At 48.4% G+C, this 14,037-nt stretch overlaps 1 protein-coding gene across 1 annotated transcript in view; it reads right to left on the reverse strand.

The window, feature by feature from the left end:
- ABHD6 (abhydrolase domain containing 6, acylglycerol lipase) overlaps positions 1-13,761 on the reverse strand; it is a 52,445-nt gene extending 38,684 nt beyond the window's left edge. The window contains exons 1-2 of the mRNA XM_044253308.1: positions 13,654-13,761; positions 2,912-2,975 (exon numbers count right to left, since the gene is read on the reverse strand). The gene's annotated coding sequence lies outside the window, so the exon portion shown is untranslated. The remainder of the gene's footprint in view (positions 1-2,911; positions 2,976-13,653) is intronic.
- Between the last annotated feature and the right edge of the window lie 276 nt (positions 13,762-14,037).

Consider the following 14,037-nt stretch of genomic DNA (forward strand, 5'->3'; position numbering starts at 1 on the left):
GTCTGTGCCTTGACAATGCATATTGCCTGAATTATCGAAAAAGGTTGAAAAGGGCGGTAAAAAAATGTACTCTTTTTACATATCTTGTAAATAAAAACACCGCATCCCAGGGTTAATGATAATGATGTCCGTGGCCTCGCGGCACCGTGTGAAGAGAAGATACTTTAGGAAGAAGAGAGCTGGCTGCTAGGACACCAGGGAGAGGAACACACGCTCACATCCCAGACTGACGCCTGCCCCCTGGCCTCCTCCTGTCAGCGTCCAAGTTGTGCATCCCTGAACACAGGGGCGAACACTAACTGGATAGAGGACACACCAGCGGATCCACGTACACACTGCACCTCCAAGTGCCTCGTCTGGGGTGAAAAGTAAGGCATAATGCATCACGACTGGCTTTCCATGTTCTCCGTGATTTTGAAAACTGAGAACTCTTGAGTTCCAATATGTTCATCTTAGGGTATAATGCAAAATTCTAAGAAAAAACAGAATGGGAAGCATTTTCAAAGAATCTTGCCCTTCCCTAGATATCTTACCCCTACACCATCATATCTGACAGACTAAAGCCCTGGTGTCTTCAAAATAAGGATTATCGTAGGGGCACCTGGGTGGCTCAGTGGGTTAAAGCCTCTGCCTTCGGCTCGGGTCATGATCTCAGGGTCCTGGGATCGAGTCCCGCATCGGGCTCTCTGCTTAGCAGGGAGCCTGCTTCCTCCTCTCTCTCTGCCTGCATCTCTGCCTACTGTGATCTCTGTCAAATAAATAAATAAATAAAATCTTTAAAAAAAATAATGATTATTGTATCAATGATAGCAATGCTAATAACCAGCACCACCACCACAGCCAACGAGGTGAGAGCCACACCCTCCATCCATGGAGTAACCACTGGAGGCCGAAAATTCTTCCTACAATGTTTTCCACAAGGAAAACGCTAAGTTTCTAATATCCGAGTGTAATGTCCAAGCCCTGAAATATTGTTGCAACCACCCAAAGCTGTTTTTTGAAACTAGGTTCTTGTCAAGGTAAACCAATCCCTCAAAACCATCACTAATGATCAACAGCTAGAAAAAATACTAAAATGGTTAGAATTCTCTTATGTGGAGGCCCCAGGACTTGATGAAACAATAATTCAAGAAATGGGAAGCTTTTTTTTTCCTAAAGTAATCTCTACACCCAACATGGGGCTTGAACCCATGACCCCACGATCAAGAGTCACATGCTCTTCTGAGTAAGCTGGGCGCCCCAAGAAATGGGCAGTTCTAACTTCTTGTCATATAGATCATCTCCATCATGGAGGAAAATCACACTGAAATTTCCAAATAAGCAGTTAAGCTTGCCCACTCACCAATGAAAGCATGGCATGGCCCCTAGGATTCCTGCCACAAGGGGCCCATCTCTATGCCCACCTTGTCTTATTGTTCCCCCCTCCACAGTCTGGCTGAGTCCACTCATCTTCTGTGCTTTGCAGTTCTCACAGCCCTACTATTGATTAATCATTAATTAATTTTTTTAAAGTAGGCTCCATGTTGGGCTCCATGCCCAACATGGAGCTTGAACTGTGACCCCGAGATCAAGAGTTAACACGCCCTACTGACTGAGCCAGCCAGGTGCCTCTGACTGTTGAAACGAGCACACCTGGCCTGAGATGCTCTCCTCTCTCTCCCCCTTGATATTCCCATGATGTTCTCCTCTCCTGATCTTCCCATCATGCTCTCCTCATCCTGTCGTCTGATACTCCCAAAATGCTCTCCTCACAGTCTTCCTTGGAGAGCTCTCCATCCCTACATCCTCCTCCATACCCTCCTTCAGGAAATTTGAAACTCAACATGCCTGGCCAGAAACCCCCTTCCAGACTTTTCTAAAAGCCTGCCTAAGCACAGTCTCACCATGTCCCAGACTCATCTCTCCCCCTTCTCATTCATTTCTGCCGAGAGTCTCCCCAATTGATCTAGCCTCCCAGACTCTGATACATCTTTCACTCTTCCCACTCCTGTTACGCAGAGCTGGAGGGGCGCCAGCACTGGAGCCAACTTGTGGGAGTCTAGACAGACTACGGCGTTCAACGCCTGACTATTTGAATTTAACTAAATAAAACTCAGAGTTCAGTTCTTCAGTCATACCTGTCACATTTTAAGAGCATGGTCGAGCCACACAGGAAGAGGAACATAGCTTGGGGGGGTGGGGGTGGTTTATACCTCTGAAAGCTTCCTGCCACCAATTCCTGAGGCTGATGTTGTCCAACATAACCTAGCAATGCCGGGGAGGAAGACAAGCTCCAGCAGGTGTGAGTCAGACCACAGCTCCCTCAGCCGCCGCCCTGGGTTCAGATCCTCATTTCTTCTTGCTCCTTTTCTGTCTCATCCCTAACACTAGTTGCCAGGGGAACCATCACACTTCCCACCATACCTTAGGCTGCCCTGGTCGAATGTGAATTCAACGATCCCAACCCAACTTCCTGGATCAATTTCCACATCTCTGCATGCACCCCAAGTGACCAGCTCCCGTCCCCATGCCAGCCCCGCAGAGCCTCCTGCTCTGTCTTTCCTCAGGCTGTTCCCTTCATGGGGAGGAACCCCATGTCCTGGCTGCTAGATGAATTCCTCTCCACCTTCGGGGCTAATTCAAGCAACACACTCCCCAGGATCTGATTCCCTCACAGAGGCTCAGATCTTCCAGACTCCCTTGAAGCTCAGAGCCCTGCTCCTGGCACAGTCTTTGAGAACTGTCCATAGTGGGCACGTCTCTGCCCTTCAGGGACCCAAACCCCTCCCCATCAGACCTACTGAACCAGAAAAATCACCCACCAGAAGTTGGCCTGGAGGGGTTTTGAGGAAGCTTACAGAGGGGACCCAAGCTCATTAAGGGCTGCCTTTTTTTTTTTTTGTAATTGACAGTGTTAAAAATCCATACTCACTCTTCAAAGAACACGGCCTTCTTTCCCAACTGCTACTGGCTCTGGCAGAAGCGAAAATGAGATTCTGGAATCACAGGAAAGAAAATGACAAAGCATTAAATCATATTAGAGCACATGAATGAAGTGCTAACAGCCACAGAATGCGGAGAGCAAGGCGGAGCGCTCTCCTCCTCCGCGAGCAAGGCGGAGCGCTCTCCTCCTCCGCACAGGCAGAGTACAAATATCCCACAGCTTTATAGCCCACCTCTGGTTCAAGTCACTCACCCCAATTAAGCAACCGGCACAAAGGGCAGGGTGTGTCAGATAATGAGACCGGGCAAGGAAGGCACACATGAAGTCAAGGAGAAAGTCAAGCGGATCCGCATCAAGAGGACAGAGCAGGGACTGACCTGGGGATATCTGGGAGGCAGTGGGAGAAAGGTAACGGGGTGCAGGGATGTAAATAAAGACTGACTCTCACCTTCTCCACTCTGGATTAGGGTTTACCTCAAAGTTGTACTCAGAAAGGAATGAGAAGGGGCGCCTGGCTGGCTCAGTGGGTAGGGCATGCAACTCTTGATCTCAGGGTTGTGAGTTTGAGCCCCATGATGGGTATAGAGATTACTTAAAAGTTTAAGAAAAATTTTTTTAAAAGGAGAAAGGAAGGAGAGAAGAAGGTAGCAACCAGTGGACAAATGAGGATCAGGTTTCTCCCAGAGTGGTTAGTGAGAGGGCACCCCACAGCTAAAATCAGCGCTGGACAGAAAGCCAATGGCAAAGGCACCACAGCAAGAGAATGAGGAGCCGGGCAAGGGAAGGGAAATCCACAAAACCCCTGAACTATTTCAGGGGAGTCAGTGAGGAACCATGGAACCATGGAGGTTCTAGAAGGAAACAAGAGACCTGTTTGAAAATACCTCCATGGGGAATGTCTAAGTCAGATATAAGACACAGAGGCTGTAACAAAAAGATTAATATGTTCACCACATGAAATGCTTTCAAACGCCACAGAGAAAGAGAGACCCTGAGCAAGATCAAGATTTGTCAATATAAATCAGAGGCAACAGACTAATTTCCTGAATGTAAAGAAGGTTCCTCCTACGTATCAATTACAACAACCAAAAATCCAACAGAAAAAGGGACAAATGATCTGAGCAGCCAATTTACCAGAAAGGAAAAGACTTCTGAACATACAAAAAGACCCTCGATCTCATTTATAATAAGAAAAATGCTAAACCTACAAGGTAATGGCTTGACTTATCACACTGACAACGAACAACAAGTTCACTAACAGACCATTGCCAAGGCTGAGGGGAGCAGGAGCTCTTCCGTAGGTGCAACTTCTATTCTCATCAACATGCTCTATGCATGGCGATCTGGTAAAAATCCGAGGCAATGTAAACCATTCCTTCGACCTGATCGTCTCACTTCTAAGGTAAGAGTCTGTGTTTTATACCTAATTTGTGATATCCCACTTGTGCAAGTTAGTTGTTCCAGGAGGAATCTGTCATGGCCAAAGACTAGAATTAATGCATATGCCCACTTCTAAGGGGAGGGGGCTGTTAAGTAAATGATGGTGTAACTTTGTAAAGGTGTATTAGGTATAGCCATTAAATACAAGTAAAATTAAATGTGAGCCATTAAAATAATGACCTCCAAGGTTCATTATTAACTCAAAAAAACAAAGAACAAGGGCACCTGGGTGGCTTAGTCAGTTGAGTGTCCAACTCTTGATTTAGGCTCAGGTCATGAACTCAAGGTCATGAGACTGGGCTCCACTGCCAGCTTTGTGCGGGTGTGGAGGCTGCTTAAGATTCTCTCTCTCCCTCTACTGCTCCCTGCCTCTAAAACAAACAAACAAACAAACAAAGCCCCAGGAACGTAGAGAGTGGACAGAATAACACCTCTTGCATTAAAGGAGAGGAGTGAGAGGACAGGGAGGTAGAAAGAGGAGATGTAATGTTTATATATGTGTGAAATATTTCTGGGTGGATACATAAGAAACTGGCTGCCACTGGGAAGGGAAACTGGGAGGCTAGAGAGAGATGAGGAAGACTTGTCACTGATACCCTTTGTATCTTTTGAGTTGCTACTATGTATGTGTATAAGGTTTTCTCTACTTTATTACAAAGTATAATATAAAGTCCTCAAATAGAATGGTCTACCCTGCATTGTCCTATATAGCAGCCACTATCTGGATACCTGTGACTTTAAATCGATCAAAATAAAATAAAATGAAAAATTCAGTTCCTCCTTGCATTAGTCACATTTCATGTGCTCAAGGGCCGCATGTGGCTACCAGACTGGACAGTGGACACAGAGATCATTTTCATCATCACAGAGTTCTCCCGGCCAGTCCTGTACTCTGTGTTAGTTAAAATGGCCCAAACCTTAATTGTTTCACATGGTAAGGGAAGAAGCACAAATGTGAAGGCTGTTAGCCTGCAAATTTCTCTCCCTGTACACAAGCTAAAAAGCCAGGCTGCCTCCCAAGATAACAAAGACCAGGAAGGGCTCCTGTCCTGTGTGACTATCCAAAGGTTAAGTCAGTTTGACATGAACTTCAGTCCTCAAAGGTCGAAGTCCAGCACTCTAAGAAGACAAGGATTTCCATCCTGCAACCAGACCCTTGCATGAATTGGAAATGCATAGCTCCTTGGCGGCTCTGGGAGAGGTACTAATAAGAGGAGCCCTTGGTCCCACTTGGTGTCAAAGTGCCAGCAACTGGTTCCCTCTGGGGGTTCTTACTTAAGAACCAGCCAAGCCCACAGCCCCTCTCCTTTTCTTCTCCCACCTGGGGCAGCTCTGTGGGTAAGGAAACTCAGCCTAACCAGGCTGGTCCTGTGGGCAGGGAATTGGAGAACCAGATAATCATGCTACCTGATTCTCTGGAGAAAGGACACAGGCAGAGACGGGGGAAAGGCAGGCAGCAGAATCAGGGGCTCAGCTGGAAGGTAAGTGGCTTATATATTTGGTAGCAGATCTTCTAAAAAATCGTACTAGCCAAGAAACAGGGCAATAACATACCCAACATGTGACCTGACCTAGCCGAGCACCTTCAAAATATCGGCCTGGGGTGGGGGTGGGGAGGTCATGATCTAGACTGATGAAAGTCTGACCTAACTGCCTGATTGAAATCATGTTGAAAACAAGAAAACCCTCCAGAAATAGGAGCCAAATCTCCTGCTGGATCAAAGAAGTCCCGAAGTCACTTGACCTTTCACCTCCGAGGAACCCAGCATTCAGTCTAAGGGAGCCCAGGACCAGCTTTGATTCCAGCATTTGGCTCTTGCAGATTGCATGCACGGTCATCGGCCGAGGTCACCTCTCAGAGGTAAAGTGCTAGAAAGAGCATCACTTAAGTGATTATTTTCCACATGACTGAAAGGAATTAAAATAGCCCTCTCTATGGGTACGCAGTGGCACAGGGCCTAAAATAGAACCTCAGCACCCAAAACACAGTCTCCCATTGCTCAATCTGTACTTCGCAATAAAAGGAAAAGCAAGGAGATTAAAGAGGTTTTGTCATTTCTAAAGGAGGTGAAGTTGGTCCGTAGCATTTTCTACCTGCAGGAACAAAGTCTGGGTTAGACAGAAGGGAGCCCTGTTATTAAGAGCCTGGAGGTTTTTTATCAGGACAAGATTTCTGGCTTCCAGCAGAGGCTCAGCATTCAGGGCCCTTTGTGAGCTGGTCCCCACCTTCTTTCTAGCAGAATCTCCTCCCATAGGAGATCTCTGTGCCCCCGGAGAATTAGCATCCCAAAAAGGGACCAGCAGTGAAGCCACACAGGGAAGTTCACAGTCAAGAAGAAAACAAACAAACAAAACAAAAAACAAAAAACAAAGCTCAGTTTAGAACTTAATCCAAATAAAACACAAAAGAAAAAAATCAAATGAATTTTTTTTTAAAGATTTTATTTGACAGAGAGACAAGCGAGAGGGAGGGGGAGAGAGAGAGAGAGAGAGAGGGAGAACACAAGCAGGGGGAGTGGAAGAGGGAGAAGCAGGCTTCCCGCTGAGCAGGGAGTCAGATGTGGGGCTCATTGCAGGGCTCCATGGAGGACTCTATCCCAGGACCCTGAGATCACAACCCGAGCCAAAGGCAGAGGCTTAACAACTGACCACCCAGGCACTCCAACCAAATGTATTTTAAAAGCAAGAGTAAATATCGAGCAAAATGAAAACAAGGTCATAACTGAAATCCTGTGCTAATTCTTAAAGAGTAAGTCTCACGTGGACTGTCTTAGAGCATGATAAATCCTTCCGGTTAGCATTTGGTGATCACAGTGCTAAAGAGGATGTTTTTGCAAACATACCTTATTGATCTCTCAAGGGCTTAATTCTTTGATTTTCAAAGAACTGATTTTTGAATTCAGTTTTCCCCCCTTCTCTTCATCAGGTCTCACGGTGCCAGACCCTCATCTATTACTGCCTTGACATGTCATTCAAGCAGTTCTCCAACATCACTTGCTTTGATCTCATGAAATCCTGCCTCTCTCACAAGAGTTCCAATTTCACTTTCCACTCCTTGTCCTGTACGGATTTTTGCAAAACATCCCAGGAGCTGGGAGAGACAGACGACCAAGACCTGGGTGCTCCTGGAGCCGGTCAAACAGCAGGGTTGAAAACAGAGGGAGAGATGACGGCGTGGGACCTCACTATGTAAGTGGCAAGTTCATTACTGAACATCTTCGTCTGATGATGACTTCTGCTTCCCCTCTGTGACCTGGAAACTGTGGGGAATCAGGTACCAGAGATGCTGATAGTCTGACCCTCTGGGGACTGTGAACTGGCTTTTTATTTCTCTCCATTTCCCCCATTCTCTCTCCTGGGAAAATACCCTTGACCTACCCCTATTTTCTCCTTTATAAGTCTTTCTGGTAGAGCTAGGAGTTATCTCCCTCAATGTACCTTCCCTCAACCACCACCACCCCAACCCCAGTCATTAGTAACCTCCATGCCTCAGGTATTTTATAGGGATGCTTCTCTCTCCTGGCCCTGGTGATCTGTGCCTTTACGCACGGGACCCGTGAGAACACCAGCTATACCCTCCACTAGGCTACAAGTCTCCAAGAGGAGTCTCACTACATCTCTGCATCTGCCACAGCACTTCCAGACACACAGTGCCTTGCCCCTTGGAGGGCAGTTAGTTAATACCAAACGAGAAGCTAGGAGGTCATGAATCAACAGGGCTGCCCACTAGTGCCATCAAGGCCACTGCTTCACTTTGTTCATGATGGTCACCAACAAAGTGAACATTCTTCATCAGAGCGCTGAGTTCTTGAGGCCTTCTCCAGATGGGTGGTTGCGACCCAGAGAAGTTAAGCAAGCTGTCCAACATCACACAGCTCTTCTCTGTCTCCAATTCACCAGTGGCTCACAATGGCCCTCAGCATGATTTACAAGGCTACGTCGGATAGATTTAATACCTGCCTGTCTCTCAAGCATTATCCTCTTCTATCACCCCCCTACACCTCTTTCCTTGAATGAGCCACCATCCCTGGTAAGTCATACTCTTTCACACCTCCAAGCCTTTGGCACACATGGTGTTTTTCTCCCTGGCATGCCTTTTCTGCCTCCTGCCTGGTGAGTTCCAGCTCACTCCACAAGTCTTGGCCATGAAGCAAAGCCCGTCTGTAAATACTCTTCTGAGGATTCAGTTTTGTAGTTTTATAACCTGGGTTCAAATCTCTACTCTGCTACTGACCTGCTGTGTGACCTTGGCAAAGTCACTTCACCTCTTAGGGCCTCGGTAAAAGGACAATATGAGAGGGTGCATGGAGACTGCTCAAAGCAGGGACTGGCAGATAGCAAGTACTCACTCTGGACAGCTGGGAAGATCTCAACAGCCCTCCAAGACCCAGGGAGGGAGTCCAGCCACACCTCCACCTCCCCTCTCCCCTCACAGTGCCACTGTGCCGGGGGCTCTCGAACACTTGAGTCTATGGGCACGTCTGTGTCGCTAACTATACTCCCAGAGTCTGGCCCCTAGCTCCGGTCCCAAATTTCACCACATACAAGGCTTAAATCTTGTCCTGAGTATATCACACGGCAAACACCCCATGCCAACAGTCACAGAGCCACAGCCTCTGGAAAACAGCCTAAGGCAGGGGCGCCTGGGTGGCTCAGTGGGTTAAAGCCTCTCTGCCTTCGGCTCAGGTCATGATCCCAGCTCAGCAGGGAGCCTGCTTCCTCCTCTCTCTGCCTGCCTCTCTGCCTACTTGTGATCTCTGTCTGTCAAATAAATAAATAAAATCTTTTAAAAAAAAAAAAAGCCTAAGGCAAAGGCTGCTGTTACTATGGATAATCACTTAACAAAAGAATAGGATCCCAACCTGCTGCAGTGTGAGATCCTTTGCCCACACCTTTCACAGGCTGCCCTGTCCCCCGAATCAGCAGTTTCCCTGGTGGAGCCCCAAACACATCCGAATACAGGCAGCGACCCCCTCCATGGCTTCTGGGTTTGGAAAGCCTGGAAGATGGATCAAAAAGGGTTTCTGAGGGCCCAGTTTAGGAAAGTATCTTGATCTTCCTTGAAGACAACTATATCCAAGGTCAGAGACAACTTGGGTTTGCAAAACTTGCATCTAGATTGGGGTTTCTCAACTGTGGCACAATGGACATTCTGGGCCTGCTGGCTCTTTGTTGTGGGGGGCTGTCCTATGCAAATAGGATATTTAGCGGCATGTGGGAGCCTCTAGCCATTCGAAGCTACTGCTAAGTTGTGACAAACAGAAGGGTCTCTAGACATTGACACATGCACCTGCAGGGCAAAGCTGCCCTCAGTTGAGAGCCCTTCCCGAGAAGGGAGACCATTCAACTCCATCGCTGCATTTACTGCCATAGTAAATCAATGAGGAACATTCGTAGCCACTCACCATACCTGCCTTAAAATGACATCTTCCAGTCCTCAGGGATTTTTTTTTTTTTTCCTAAGTTCACAGTCTTGAAGGCAGTTGTTCTCAACCCTGGCTGCACAGAATCTCCCAGGGAGCGTTTTAAAAATATAGATTCCAGGATACCTGCCCCACAGATTCAGATTCAATGGGCCTGGACCAGAGGCTGGACAGGTGTATTTTTTTTTTTTTTTTTTAATTCCCTAGGCGGTTCTAACATTCAGCCAAGATGGAGAAGCACTGCCGGAAGACATTGCATTTGCTTCCATCTCCCCATCCTCTGAATCTGGCAGTGTTAAAAGCCAGTGAACCAGAAAACCAGAATGAGGTTAAGGGGATTTAAGTAACATCCTTATCCTTGACAAGGAGACATCCTCAGCACACTCCATTTCTTGGCCTGCAGATGACTTGCTAGAAAGAATGGAACTAAGCCTGTAATCATGCAGTTTGTCCATGGCCTTATTGATCTAAATGGTGCCTTCCCATAAAGCTTTCTGGGAAGATGGAAATGTTCTCTCTTTGCTCTCCCTAATACAGTAGCCACTGGCCACTCATAACTACTGAACACTTGAAATATGGCCTGTGTGACTTAAAAGAATTTTAAATTTCACTGAATTTGAATTTGATGGCCACCATATTAATAGCATGAAAAATATTTGTGTCCCTGCAGAGTCACAGAAAGAAAGTCCCATAGCCTGCTAAATGCCATGGAACAATGAAAATTTACAAAAATGTGTGCCTTAGAATACCTTAACAGTCTTAAAATTATCAAACGAGATCCTAACTTATCTTCATAGTCACATTAGGAGACATTAAAAAAAAATTTTTTTTTTCAACCTGCAGATATTCCAAACACTTAGTTTTGAAGGAGACATTCCTGGTCCTTTACTTTTTGAATACTCATCACTGTAAAAAAGTGATCTAATCACCAAAATAACCAGGAGTTGCTAAAGAATATGACACAGGGAAGGTGATTTCTACTCTGAGCCGCTTACTAGTATGCTACGGAAAAACACTCACCCCAGCTTTCCTTCCCTCCAAATCCAAAGTAAACCTTTGATTCAAACCTCTCACCCCCAAGATAAGCCTGAACCAACACACAGTGCAAACCAAGGTCACCTCTAAAAACAAGCTATTTTTTTTCTCTCGTATCAGTAAGTTTCAGTTATTTACAATTGCACAAACTGCATTCACACACTCATTCTAGGTGTGTGAAGCCTCAGAAAACTCAAAGCTCATACATTTTTAAAGCTAAAAATCAGAAAGACGACTCTTTTTGCCAAGGCAATGGATGGTTTAGAGTCGAAGAAAGTGTCACAGGCCTTTCTGAGTACACACACAAAATGTTTCCCTCAGGACACCTAGCTGGCTCAGCTGGTGGAGTGTGCAACTCTTGATTGTGGGGTTGTGGGTTCAAACCCCACATGGGGTGTAGAGATTACTTAAAGTCTTAAAAAAATAAAATGCTTTCCTCTCCTTTGGTGAGACTCCTCTGGCCCACCTCTAAGCAGTCAGTGTGAGTCACTGAGTAATGATTTAATGTCTCTAGTAATTCAAAGTGGGGGCCAACACTCACTCTTCATAATAGCTGCTGCTTACTGAGTGCTCAGCACCAGCTGGGCTGTGTGCTTTATCTTATCTAAATCTTCCCACTGCCCTCTGAAACAGGTGCCATTACCAGAAGTTAAGGCTCAGAGAGGTGAGGTAATAGGCCTCTGGCCACACAGCTAGCAGTGGTAGCAGGGGGATTTGGACCCAAGTTTCTGATTTTCTGGTGGGAATCCTCTGGGTTAAAAAAAAAACAAATTATGTAATTATAATGTTGGGTGACATGCTGAGCCATTCTCCCACGATCAGGCTGTAGCTCAATGAAGGGGGTCTGGTGTTGTGGGGTTCAGAAATTCTGAGCCTATCCTTACTTTGGAAACCGCACCATACACCCATGGACCTCTTTCTTTCTCTCTCTCTCTCTTTGTCCTGGGGCGTCACCAGGCAGATGGTTAGATGAGTACTGGGGAGTGCTTCCGATCCTGCCAGCACAGGTGCACCAGAAAGCATAGGCAGACACATGCAGCTAGAACTTCTCAAATGCCATCATGGGGGTAGAGGTAAGGATCCCAGTTATAAGAGGAGGAATCAGACGTGCTTCCCGGAGAGAACTGCTGAGCTGGAGCTAAGGGGTAGGTACGACCGAGACATCAGATTCCACGGAGGGCATTCCTAAAGGAGGGGACAGCCTAAGCAAAGGCTGCAGCTCACCTGCCTGGGTTATAGCAAAGCAAGCAGAGCGGGAAGGGGGAGATCAGGATGCAAACAGGGGAGGGAAGAGAATCTCCAGGGGCCTAGGCTGATGGGCTGGGGCAGAACTGGGAGCGCAGAAAGTAAGGACTGACCATCCCAGGACATGTTTAGCATCCCAGCCCTGGTACTTCCTAGCTGTGGGGCCTCCAGCATACCCCTTCTCTCTGGGCATCAGTCTACCCAGGGAGGACACCCAGGACCCCCTGCTGGTCTGAGAACCCACTTTTAGAAAAATTGGTCCTAAGAACATAGGTTATCAATTTCTCGTATTTCTAACTTTCTATGTTATAAAAATGTTGATAAAAATTTATTAGTTACAATTGGGTAAAAATTAAGTCTAATGGTTCAGAATAGGGGGTTTGAGGTCAGATTCCCTGTGTGTCCTGGGAAGAGGACACATTCTTACTCTGAGAGATGGGCATAACATTGGTACCTCATGCATGGAGATGTTGGGAGAAGAAAAGCAGGTAATCTTCTAAAGGTAGGGTCCGGCAGCCAGTACTTGCGTATTCTATGTCAGCTATTACTTACAATATTATAAACTCTTAACTTCCAACCAGGTAGACTAGCCATGAGGGAGAGGAGAGGAAAATGCTGACCTCCAGTCCAAGCTGAAACCTCCTCTTAATCAACCAGACTCTGAGGCACACGAAGGGCTCCAGGTACATATCCCAGCTTGCACAGTCTCTAGACCCCCCACCCCCTGCAACCTCTTGTTCTTCCCTATTTCATTCACTCTCTCAATTTGGCCTCCTCACTCAAATGCGGTTACAGGGGTGCACAGCTTGCAGGTGCTCTGCCCTGCAACCAGCGTTACACAATCCCAGTTTCCAAGGCTGCCAGGAAGGCAGAGAAGGTGTAGGCGGGGGATGCTGGGGGTTGTGGGGCAGCACCGGGCTGTCAGGGTGGTTGGACCAGGATCCTAACTCAAGGGTTGGCGGGAGGAGAGGGCATGAGGCCGAGAGAACTGGGGCAGACTGAGGAAAGGTGAGCTAAAGGCGGCTGGGAGTAGGTACTGGCTGGGAGAGGTCCCGAGGGGCGCTGATATCTGGGGCGGGACGGGGGTAGGTACCATTAGCTGGAAGGTCGAACTGCAACCTTTCCTCAGGAAGTGGTAGAACGAGGGTGCAGGAGCCTCCAAACCATCCAGGCACCAGGAGGGGCGCACAGGGGCTGGTGCCGGAGCCAGAGGTGGGAGGCGGAGTAGAAAGAGGGTGCTGATCCCCGACTCATCCTCACCTTGTCCCGGGGCTTAGGCGGTAGGCAGCCCGGGGAGTGAGGGCATCTGGATTCGGGAATGTCAAATCTGTCCAGGCACTGCAGGGGAGCGCGCTAGGGCTGATGCCGGAGCGAAGGAACCGAGCAGAAAGAGAAATGCAGGTCCCCGACCCATTTCGCCCCGTGTTCCGTTTGTAGGGAGGCCAGGCAGCCCCGATTCGGGAAGTGCAGGGTGGGTCAGCGGGCCCGAAGGGAGAGACCTCGGACACACACAACAGCCCCCCACCCCCACTTTCAGGAGCGCATCCCCTGCCCCAGCCCGCCCCGCGGGCGCATACTCCCTCTGACCTCAGGCGCAAGGGTCGCGCCGCCGGATCCGGACGCCGGTCCTCGGCCCCCAGTCCCGCTCGCGTCCGGCAGCAACGCTCGTGCCCGCGCCGCTCAGTTCCCGGAGCCGGGCTCTGCCGGACGCCTTAAAGGCGCGGCGCGGCGGCCTGCGTCAGCCGACAGAAAAGCCGGCTCCGCCCGCGCCGGCCCCTGGCGCGGCTCCGCGGCTGTCCGGTCGGGTCTACCGCCCACCCGTCACGAGAACACTCAGCTGCTCGGCTCCGCCGCTCCGAGCGTTCAGCCCGGAGGGGCAAGTGAGGGTCTCGCACACCCCGACCTCCGCAACCTGCCTCCGAGCACCCAAGAGGTCCGGCCAGAGCGCCAGCGCCTACCGCGTTCGCGCGC

The sequence above is a fragment of the Neovison vison genome, chromosome 6 (assembly GCF_020171115.1).
Source record: "Neovison vison isolate M4711 chromosome 6, ASM_NN_V1, whole genome shotgun sequence".
NCBI lineage: Eukaryota > Metazoa > Chordata > Mammalia > Carnivora > Mustelidae > Neogale > Neogale vison.